This window comes from Nuphar pumila, chromosome 4 (genome assembly GCF_984573655.1).
Source record: "Nuphar pumila chromosome 4, dmNupPumi1.hap1.1, whole genome shotgun sequence".
NCBI lineage: Eukaryota > Viridiplantae > Streptophyta > Magnoliopsida > Nymphaeales > Nymphaeaceae > Nuphar > Nuphar pumila.
This window is the reverse complement of record NC_143252.1, coordinates 125010545-125022669: the sequence shown is the minus strand read 5'-3', so window position 1 is coordinate 125022669 and position 12125 is coordinate 125010545. Positions and strand designations below refer to the sequence as shown.

The following is a 12125-nucleotide window of genomic DNA, read 5'->3' as shown; positions in this document are numbered from 1 at the left end:
AAATTCTTTTCACATGACTTTTTAGGGTTCTTTGTGGTCCCTAACTTGCTTCACGGTGATGACTTTCTTTTACAGTACTTTTGGCAACTATTTTGACGGGATTTCATTCTTGAGTATTATGAAATCATCAATTAAAATTTTGTGTGGTAAGCACATATTTAACTGTTAAACCATTTTTTGTTTTGAAATACAAATTTTTTTATTTGTTTCGATGATTCGTATGCTTCTATTCCATCTTCTAGTTTTGTTATTTATATGTCGCAGATCTTGTATAATAAACATGGTATGTTGGGTACAATGTTTAATTTTTTGTTGTTGTTTTCTTAATGATTTAATGCTTTTTTTTGTAGATATGATCATGTGAACAACCCCATGCTGTAGATGTATATATTTGTATTTAGTTGTTGTGGATTTTTTTTTGTGTGTTTCTTTGTACGTATTTTCTTTAATAATTGTCACCAGATTTATCGTTTAGGGTTTACTATGTTTATGATTATATATATATATAATGTGTGTGTATGTGTTTTTTGTGTATATGGATGTTCTTCTCTCACATGCTAGTTTATGAAGCTAAATGATATATATTGTGTGTTTGGTATAGGCACCTAAAGAAAGCCTCTAAAAATGTTAAAATATACTATTGTAGCATTGATCACCCTGCTTGGAGATCTATACTGGTCTCCCTCTTTAGCGGTCTAGGCCCCCTACAACTGATGACTAGGGACCAAGGAGGCACCTTTGCCCTTCAAAAAAACATAACTATTAGTCGGTTGTGTGTACCTCTTACCTTCTCCAAGGTAGGCCGAGGTTCAAATGAGCTAATAGGTGTTATGACACTGGGCTGAACAACAACACTCGATGCACTCAATATCGGCCTCTTTAGCCCTAAGCTATACTTTGGGCAACTTATCATATTGCCTTACAAGGCATGAACTCACACCCCTAAACTTTTCTGAGGTGCAACTAAATATAGCCCATCTGATCCATCTAAAGGTACGTACTCTCCCTTAAGAAGCACCCAAGAGACATGCCTCTTTAAGGCTTAAGTGCGTACAAACATGTTTATTATAACATAACTTGATACTCACAAGCACCCCTGGTTTCACTGAACCTAGCCCACCCGTGAGCCCAGTGTATGCATGTCTTACATGACTTACAACACTTCACATGCCACATATCACACTACATGATGCATGCAACTCATTTCAATATAAAATGAACCATGAATTACATAAAATAAGACATGTATGCCTATACACACTACATGACTCACTTATCATGCCTAAAACTCATATGTTAACACGTAGTCTCATATGTCATCATGCATAAATAATCAACATACTTGCATACAATATAAATATGAAACATCACATATTAGAAAATATACAATTAACATCCCACATCATAAGCAAGCATAATATTTCAAACAGAATAGGTTTACAAGACATGACATTGTCCCAAACTAGGGATTGCACATCAGAATTTTTATACTATTCACGGGTTTGTTAGACCATCATACTGAACATATATGAACCCATAAAGATTCACAGTCATACCAGAGGTTATTAGCTCTCATATCCAGGTGATAATTCAAAGACAAATAATGTCATTTCCCCATAGAAATTCATGGACCAAAAACCATTTTTCTATTTTGTCAAAACTAATAGAAATTTGCTTCATAAAGAAGCAATCACCAGAGCTATTCCAAGAGGGATCTCAACCTCCCATTTTTTTGGTGTTAGCTACACTTGTTAGCTTATAAATGCATTTGATTTTATAAAAAAATCCATCATATGAAGTTTCTAAATTTTCTGGACTGGACCTTGTCTGAGACAGTTCCAAATCTTGTTTTTTTGCAGAATCCTGAATTTCACACGACTTGTGTGAGACTTTGAGATTGATAGAAAATAAAAAATATTATTTTTATTATTTTTATTAGATTTATCCATATAATGACCATCACATATCCAAAAATTAGCCATAAACACCAAACCTTTGATTCATTAGATTTTCTGCAAAACTGACTATCAAAAACTGCTTTGCACACATACCAAAATTTTTGTCTTGTGTTGCAGCAACTGTAACCCTCAATTTCGTATGACCACTAGGGCCCAATTTTTTTTGAGATACCTTCCAAATGTTTAGAAGGTCTCCATAAAAGAATTTGGTCAGAGAAAATTTGGTTTGAGAGCTATAATTATTTTTTCACAATGACTCAGTTAAGAAAATTATGATAGCATGTGCATCACAATATAAAACATGATAAATATAGGAAAACAACAAGCGTCAATGTGTAATATTAATTTTCAATTATACATCAATCACATATACTGTATCTATGCACCATATAGACTCATAAAGACATTATATGATCATAAAACATGTATCGAATCCTACACTATCAATATATTTCATGATTTATGTACATAATATCTAGTTTAAGATGCTATCATGCAAAATCATCATATAACACATGAAATAAATTTGCAAAAATATGATTCATAACGTAAACACATGAAAGAAAATAAATATTCATTCAATCATGCTGGAAACAAGGATATAACAATTTTAAATCATGTAGGAACACGAAAGTATGTGTTTCACACTACTAGATTTTTTGGCAGGGTCATTAGGCCTCTAGGGTATCTAAAATACATAGAATAATAAACCCCCAGAACGTCACGTTAATGCCAAAGTTTAAGCTTCTTTCGTGTACTAGGGGTGAACGGTTAATATCGAGACAATGCATTAGTTCTAGGTTCAACGATGTATGAATGAATGTACATTATTTTGACAAGTCTTGCATAACATTGAAAAAGGTGTCAAAATCGATATACTATTGAACTGATAGGGCAAAAAACCCATGTTGTATCCGCTCAACTAAAATAAGCTTAAGGAGCTCACGCTTGGATTCGTGAGATACAGATGTGCCAAGTTTTGAAGACTTGAGCTTGATATTCCAATTGAGTCCTTAAAGAGGCTCACGTGATATATGCCAAGTCTTGAAGACTTGAGCGAAATGTTCAACTCGTGGCCTTGAGAAAGCTTTCACGATATACGCTAAGTTGTGGAGACTTAAGCGTCATTGTTGCAAACTGTGGCCCTAAGTGGTCTGTGTATTGTCATGAGTTTATACTTGATGTGATTGAATGCTTTCTTACCAAACCAGCAATGGTTCTGACCCTGTTTAATGGGGAATACAGGTGTTGAACCAGCGATACAATATACAGAGCAAGGCGACATCGAGTTCTAGAGTTTCTCCAGACAATGTTGCACTGCTTCCTTTATAAAATGAGTTTCATAGAATACTACTTTTTCAAGCAGTGATGTTTGTAATAAACAACTCGTTTTGATAAATAGAACACATTAGTGGTTAATGAGTGCTTGGCCACATACTTGTGACTTGCCCAGTATTTTCTAAAACTGATGACTCATTATCGGTCATTTTCGCTACAAAAAACCTTTTCTAAGTTCTATTGCAAAGAAAAAAAAAGAAATCCATGAATTTTTGACTTAGTAATATTTTGGAAATCTAGTGCATTACAGTATAGGTGTACACTAAACCGATCGTGTCTTCCTCATACCGAGAATTTTTTATGAACAATTTATGGCTTCAAAAAGCTGGCAGAATTTTCTATAATTTATAAAAAAAGTCAACTCTATCCACAAGCTGTACACGGTTTTGTGATAGTCATAACAGTCCGACAACTTAGGGGTCTGACGGATTTCGAACCAGCTAAAGACAAGGTTAGCAATGTCTTGCCGATATTCGAATATGTTTTTATATTAGATGAATGGTACTGCATATAAAATCTAATATTGACTATATGGAAGTATTGGGTGTCCAATTAGAGATGTGATATGATTATTGTGTTTATAGCACAAATGATTTGCATTGCAAAATTGATATTGAAATGAATAAAGTAAACATGGAATGTGAATATTTGGATGCATCTAATTGTTATATTCATTGCTTAATGATGAATGTGTGCTTAAGCCAAAAATAAAAGAAAGAAAAAATTATGTAATGATATATGAAGTTTGCATTTTTAATAATGTGTATCCATGGGCCCGAAAGAGGTCGAATCCTTAAATTGGATTCATAAGTGTGTGTTGCATGGAATTAATGAATTTAAAAAGTTTAACCATTTAACACTAAAATATGATGCTTGCAAAGAGAGGGTAAGCGATACTTCTAACTTCATAGATACTATTTTTTAGCATAGAAGGTTGCGCCTCCCTAGCTACGAAGATAGAAAAACTCTTCACATTAGACTGTAACGTGGAGGATAGAAACTTATGAGTGAAAAACTGATGCATCGAGATAACGGTATTAGGGGCGCTCTCTCGATGTGCTCGTCCCTCACCTGTAGGACCGGTGAAAGGTGTCTGATCAGGCCAAAGCCACAATTATATGAAAACACTCCTACGGCATGACCCTAATTTAAGTTTAAGTCTATGTTAATACCTTCAGGGCTAAGAACTGAAACCTGAATTAATTGTGCATGTAGTTAGGCATGACGTATTATTTTAAAAGAAAACCTAATTAAAGATAAAAAGTCACTCATGCATAAATGGTTGATCGTTCTGCAATGGTAAGTGCATACATTATTAACTACTCATGCATGTTTCAATGCTTATGAATATGTAACTGTTCTGATTGAAAGAATTATGCAAGTGTGAATGATTGAAAATCCTATAAAGCATTGCATCATATGTATTCTTAAAGTAACAATTGATATATGCATGTGTGAGTATTAGAATATACTTGTGCATGCTTGTTTTAATTTATGTATATTGAATAGTGCTTTCCTACTAAGGACTTGTTAAGTCTGACTCTATTATTAAAATATTTTTCAGGTAGTGATTAGAGGACCAATGTGATTGCAGGAGGTTGTGACGGGAACCAAGCCAAATCTTTTCTCTTTTTGCTAGTGTTTTGGATTGCGAATACTCACATTTGTTTAAAGACTCTGATATTATTAAATATGGATGTTAAATTTTAAATTTATGTGTGAATGATATGATGGACCTGTAATACGCCAAAGCTTTTATCCCGTTTTGAATTTCCATTGTAATTTTTAAAACTATTTAAAAAAATGTAATGATATGATGGATCTGTAATATGCCAAAGCCTTTATTCCGTTTCGAATTTCCACTGTAAGATAGGGACCACTGGTTGGAGACCACAAATAACTCTAAAAAATCTGAATTGTAGAGTTTCATTTTTTATACTCATGAAGTTCTCACAAATTATTTGCGAACTTCGTGAAATATGTGTGAACTTTGTGAGTTTTTTGTGATTTTCTGAAGGTTGACAATGAAACGAGCTTCATATGAAATTATTTGCGAACTCCATGACATATGTGCGATGTTCTGAAGTTTTGAGATTAACAAAAAGTTCACACATAAATTTTATGTGACCTTTGTGATGTTCGCAAGAAAAAATGTGTGGATCTCTTTTCAAGTGGTTGTTTGCGTTACCTAAGGAGCATAGCGACATATCATGCAAACTTCACCGGTTCTGCACATGAGAGTTAAAAAGGTCATATTGAAGTTGGGTATTTGTGATTTTGGACATTAGAGAAATAGCAAAACTTATAGAGCATTTTTGAAAACATGTCATATTTTTCGTACAGTACGATAATTTTTCGAAGATTTTTTTACGTGTAAATTTGTAGATTTTCATATAAAAATTGCATCTATTTTTTTTGTCCTTCATTTGCACTTGTAATGAAGAGTCTTAGACAAATACATTAACTTTTGGTTGTTAATGCAAATATGCATTATATGATGATGATATAATGTAAATGAATTTAATTTTTAATGATTTTGTTACTTTATTTTTTATTTAATGCTCATTTTATTTGCAAAATACTTAGATAGATCAAGTTATTGTGTTAATGTTTCTTCTATTGTTTTACATGTTATTCTCATATTTTTTATATTTATTTGATATTTCCTACTTTATATTGGTTTTTGCTTCATGAATAAAACATTTTTTATTTATTTATATTTTAAATATTTTTTAAAAGTTTTTAAAAATATATTTTTTTAAGGTTTACACTTTCCGCCTCGCTTCATTTATGGTTGACCGCTTCCCTACGCCTCAACCCGTTTTACAACATTGGTTCCGTCCGTTAAACAAGGAAGTGAATTTGTAGGACGACTCTTTAGTGTACACCGCCAACAAATGAGATCAACAGATTAATAAAACTACCACCAAAACAGATTAACAACGTTAACAAAACTATGTATTTGCTACTTCAAAGGACTACTACTCAACTAACTTTTTCATGAGGTACATGTGAAAAGCACAGGCTTGTCTGATAGCCATTACAATAACCAGGATCCAAAGAAGAAAACATGAAAAACAGAAGCGTACCGCACACTACTACATTGCAATCAAAACTCTTCGGTAGGAGAACCACATTGATGATTTGAACTGCTACTCTACAAAAATGGAGTCATTAATGAGATTATTTACGCAGAGAAGGAAAGCTCTTCCAGTATGTTATTTTCTCCAATAATCAAAGACTTCACCATACTCCTTCGTCAGAAAGCAGCAGTAACTTGCTTCTGTGCGAAAGCAATTCCCTTGTCAATGCTTGCCTTCAATTCTGGCTTCAGTGCATCCAAAGCCTTTGCCTCGTACTCTGTCAGGCCTTGAAGATCAGCACCTATTATAGCTTCCACACCTTTCCTACCAAGCTTGACCCTTGATGCAAAGAAGGGAAGTTCAGTAAGTTCTGACTGAACATATGAACACTCATATACATCCTCATCTCCATCCAAGGCTCTGAGCGACGATTCCACGAATCTAGCTGCTGCATATGCCATTGAAAGAGTAGCTGATCCTGCACCTGCTTTTGCCTCAACAACCTCAGTGCCAGCATTTTGGATTCTCACGGTAAGCTCTTCCACTTCCTCATCAGTAAATGTTGCAGAAGACTTAGTCTTTGACAGCAGGGGTAAAATTGTGATCCCGGCATGTCCACCTACAACTGGCACATCGACATCCATAAGCCTCAAATTCTTCTTCTGAGCAACAAATGTATTTGCCCTCACAACATCAAGAGTTGTGACCCCAAAAAGCTTCTTTGGATCATACACACCTTTCTGCTTTAAAACCTCAGCTGCAATAAGTACAGTAGAATTGACAGGATTGCTTATGATATGAATAAAGGCATCAGCGCAGTTATCCGCTACAGCTTCAACCAGGGTCTTCACAATTCCAGCATTGATATTGAAAAGATCATCACGGGTCATGCCAGGCTTTCTTGGCACTCCAGCTGGGATAACAACGACATCCACGCCCTTCAAGGAATCAGGCAGCTCAGAAGGCCCAGTGAAACCCAACACCTGAGAAGGAGTATTGCAATGACTAAGATCAGCAGTAACCCCCTTGACATTGGCAATATCATAAAGATGCAAGGAAGACACCAAGGGGGACATCTTGATCAGAAGTGCTAGAGGCTGCCCAATTCCTCCAGCAGCACCAAGGACAGCCACTTTAAATGATGAGGCTTGGGGAAAGAGGCATTTATAGGCCCTTTGCGGATGTTTGCCTCCTCTTGACCTTGACGATACTAAGAGGGCAGCACTGCTTTCCCTTCCCAAGAAGGATGCGCCTGAGTCAACTCTAACACATGCAGCTTTCAGACCACTGAAACTCTTAAAATTCTTCCTCGACTTGAGTCTTGCATCAACCATGCTAAACTTTGATCCTGAAGAAGCTTGAGTGCTAAATGGAGCAACCAAGCCAAGAGATGAAGGGACTGCTGCAGTTGATGCCATTTTGATTGACAACCTACTCTGGCTTCAGAAACCGAGACATTTGTAAGATCTCAAAAGGTACTCATTTTGAACGCCACAGCAAAGGCAAACACAAAATACAGTTAATTCGATGATAACACCAATGATCAATGCCTTATTCTTAAAGACACTCAAATAGGAAAGAATGTGCCATGTGAAAAGGTTATAAGCTATCCAGTTATAAAACTATGACATATAGAAGCATCAGATAATGCATAATGCCATAATCCATGATCAAACAAACAGGATTGTTTTACAAAGAGATAAACCTGATAAAGGTTAGTACACTAGTCATTTTCAAGGAGAAACAAACACTAAACCAAAAAAATCCCTTAGACAGACCAAAGGACATTGTATAATGTATATACTTCAATGAGGATGATCATACTGCAAAGATTTTGAATGAAATTCTTGTAGAGGCCAAATAAGAAATTATAATGTGAAAAATGGTTAAGGCACCAATTATCATGCAAGTAAAATCTAGACAGAACCAAAACAACAACAACAACAACAACGCCTTCATCCCAAACAATTGGGGTCGGCGATATGAACAAAAAAGAAAATCATTTTGGGTCCTCCACATGAATCCTTCTCCTCCACTCATTTCTATCCAATGTCATGTCCTCGGTGAGGTTCAAAGCATTCATAGCCTTTCTTATCATCTCCATCCAAGTCTTCTTAGGCCTACCCCGACCTCTTTTAGCTAATATATTTTCCCATTTCTCCATCCTTCTAACCGGAGCATCATTAGGCCTTCGCCGAATATGCCCAAACCATCGTAAACGATTCTCACTCATCTTATTTTCAATGGATGCAACGCCTACCTTCTTACGTATTTCCTCGTTCCGAATCTTATCTTTTAGTGTCTTTCCACACATCCATCGAAGCATACACATCTCAATTACACTCATTTTTTGAAAATGATGTCTCTTGGCAGCCCAACATTCCGTACCATATAGTAAAGCGGGTCTAATTGTCGTCCTATAAAACTTTTCCTTCAACCGCAATGGCATTCTACGATCGCACAACACTCCAGTTGCACTTTTTCATTTCATCCACCCAACCTTAATCCTATGATTTACATCTCCATCAATTTCTCCATTCTTTTGAATGATAGATCCCAAATATTTGAAACAGTCATCCACCGCTATTTCTTGCTCACCAAGCTTCACTACACTCTCATCACTACTTCGTTGCTTACTAAACCGACATTTCATATATTCTGTCTTACTCTTACTCAACGTAAAACCTCTTGCTTCCAATGTCTGTCTCCATAATTCTAACTTAACATTAACCTCAGCTCTAGACTCATCAATCAAAACAATATCATCAGCAAACAACATACACCACAACACATTTTCTTGAATTGATCTCGTAAGTTCATCTATCACTATAGCAAAAAGGAAAGGGCTTAATGCAGATCCTTGATGTAACCCAACCGTTATAGGGAAATTGTTTGTCACTCCTCCACAAGTGCGGACATTGGTTACTACTCCTTCGTACATATCTTTAATTATACTAATATACTTGAGAGAGATACCTTTCTTTATCATTGTCCACCAGAGAACATCCCTAGGTACTCTATCATATGCCTTCTCCAAATCAATAAAAACCATATGCAAATCTTTATTCCCCTCTCTATATCTCTCAATAAGTTGTCTAAGAAGATGTATAGCTTCCATAGTTGATCTTCCAGGCATAAAACCAAATTGATTCTCCGATATCATGGCAACCTTCCTCAACCTATACTCAATCACCCTCTCCCAAAGTTTCATAGTATGACTCATGAGTTTTATACCATAACAGATTAATAAAAAATTTCAGAAAAAAAAGTGCCTTAGAATTGGAACAGATTCATGTTCCAAAAAGAATATTGATTTTCTGGTCATATGGAGTCAAGGAAAGTTTGACATATATCTCAAAATCATTCTTATGGCATGTCATCTCTTATTTGCACAAGCTTGGTTCTATCCTATTCACAAATGCTTGCTTTTTCAATCCATAATTCCATTACTCCAATCTGCACAGACACTATTGGGCACACTTATGCAGCCAATACAGCCTCTGTTATCATCGCATCAATTAGGACAACTGGACAGCATAAAGACAATGTGCATGCCATAAAATAAGAAAAAGAATTAGACAATTTCAGAGAGCAAGGGCAGAACTAAGACATAGTTTTAATTCTATATTCAACAACAGGAAATAAGGCACTAACAGAATATGATGTTCTCAGGAGAACTAAAGCAAATTTTATTAAAAAAGTTTCTTGTTAGGAACATCTCTCAAAACTAGAAAGGTTAGAGGAAAATAATTTGTCTTGCTCAAATTTTAAAAATCTTGAGAAATTTTCATGACAAAGACTCAATTATCATCAACATACATAAAAAACATGATGACTTTCATGTTGTCAGATATTTATTGTCCTTGTTTTGTAATATGTGATCAAATATTTCACGATATTTGCAAAATACCCTGATATTTAAATGTGTAAAAGATATTTTTGATAAAGGGCTAACAAAGGATAAAACTATGAAACCAAAATATGCTTAGTTACCATATAAGACAAAAAAAATATTTCCTTAGAATAAAGATAGCATTGCTGGTTGTCCATTGGCAAGTAGACTAAGCCAACCATGTCAACAAAAACTACATCAAAAGTTGGATTACAAGATACAATTCATATTTTTTCAACTGAGCAAGCCACATAAAAAGTCTTGACTCTTAGGCATTGGTAGCCTGAAGCAAACCAGAACTGAACTTTGACATGAATGAAGAACATGGAATATAATACAGTCCAGAAAAGTGTGTGCAAGTGTTTGTGTTTCTGTGCAACACCAGAAATTTTCATTCAGAAGCATATACATATTTATGCAGATGTATGTGCCCGCACCATAAATCTTATCCCTCTCCAACAAAATATCTCAACATCTAGCTTGCTCAATTCAAATCATATCCTAGACTACCAAAAAATCCATTGCTTGCATGAGTGCGCACACACACACATGCATACAGACACCCCAACTTGCTCCACAATTATCTTTCCATCATATCTTATCAATACTACAGAATCTTAAAAACTATGAGTGATGTTTCGCCATTCAACCATCTACAGTTTGTTGATTTTCATGGCACAGCGAACACTACAAAAGTATACCAAGATGGATATGAATGTCGTATGTGATGCCTGCAATTGGCACATATGCATACAGACACCCCAACTTGCTCCACAATTATCTTTCCATCATATCTTATCAATATTATACAACATTAAAAACTATGAGTGATGTTTCGCCACTCTACCGTCTACAGTTTGTCGATTTTCATGGCACAGCCAACACTACAAAAGTATACCAATATGGATATGAATGTCGTACCTGATGCCTGCAATTGGTTGGTAGTGTTGCTCAAATAAGGGAGCGTTTGAGACCGATTTAACAGCCCTCAGTATTTGAGATCCCAGAATCTCAAATCCACAGATTTCTGGTACGACCCTCTGCCATCGGACCAGAAATCCTTAGATTTATGCCTATTTTGGGGATCTCAGATTCTGTTTGAGGGAGGTCAGATCTGGTTTAGGCCCCACAACAGATCCGACCTTGATAATCGTGCCCACAGATCTCTGATTCAGACCCCTGGTATTAGAAAACACGCACTAAAGGCATCAGTAGCCAAGATCTAATGAAAGAATAATCAAACAATAAACCGTTTCTCCTTCATTCCACGCCTTCTGCGTGTACGAGAGAGAGAGAGAGACAGAGAGAGCGTTCCCTTTTGTCCGCGTTTTCCTCTCCTTTTTTCCCGGAGAAAACTTACCGATACAAATACAAATGAAGTTGGTCAGAAAAAGATGCTCACCACTTTTCTGAACTGCTGCACGACGGGCTGCTGGCTTTACTTTGGGACTGTCCTCAGGGTTCACCCATAACACCACTAATTATTTTTTCTCTTCGTTCTGGCGTGCCGTGGTGCCGTGCAACGGAGGGTACGTACAAATCAAGGCATCTCTGAGGCCACCTCCGAAAGGTCATTTGTGCACTTGCACTGGTCCTGGGTGGGTCCGTCCAACAGTTCGAGAGGGTGCCCGTATCCAACTTGACTCAACTTCGTTGGAGGATGGTAGGTCCAATTCTCAGGTGAACCAAGCTACGGATCGACAACCCAATTGAGGTGAGTGCACTCTTCGAAGGTTTGTGCAGGGCGCAAGAGAATGACAGAGCTCGCTAGCCTATAGCACATCGCCCTAGCTTAAGTTTTTTTGGGGCAAGATAGTGGTCCAATTAGATCGAATCAGATCAAGATTCAGATTC

General features: G+C 36.2%; 1 pseudogene across 3 annotated transcripts; it reads right to left on the bottom strand.

The window, feature by feature from the left end:
- Window positions 1-6194: 6194 nt before the first annotated feature.
- On the bottom strand, window positions 6195-11795 carry LOC149840928 (malate dehydrogenase, chloroplastic pseudogene; annotated as a pseudogene). 3 transcript variants are annotated; one of them, XR_016431408.1, is made up of 3 exons: window positions 11674-11795; window positions 11193-11450; window positions 6195-7819 (listed from the first exon to the last, which is right to left on the bottom strand). The product of XR_016431408.1 is annotated as a malate dehydrogenase, chloroplastic pseudogene, transcript variant X1 (transcript). The 3 variants fall into 3 exon arrangements; XR_016431409.1 differs by having other exon boundaries at window positions 6195-7815; XR_016431410.1 differs by lacking the exon at window positions 11193-11450 and having other exon boundaries at window positions 11674-11789.
- Between the last annotated feature and the right edge of the window lie 330 nt (window positions 11796-12125).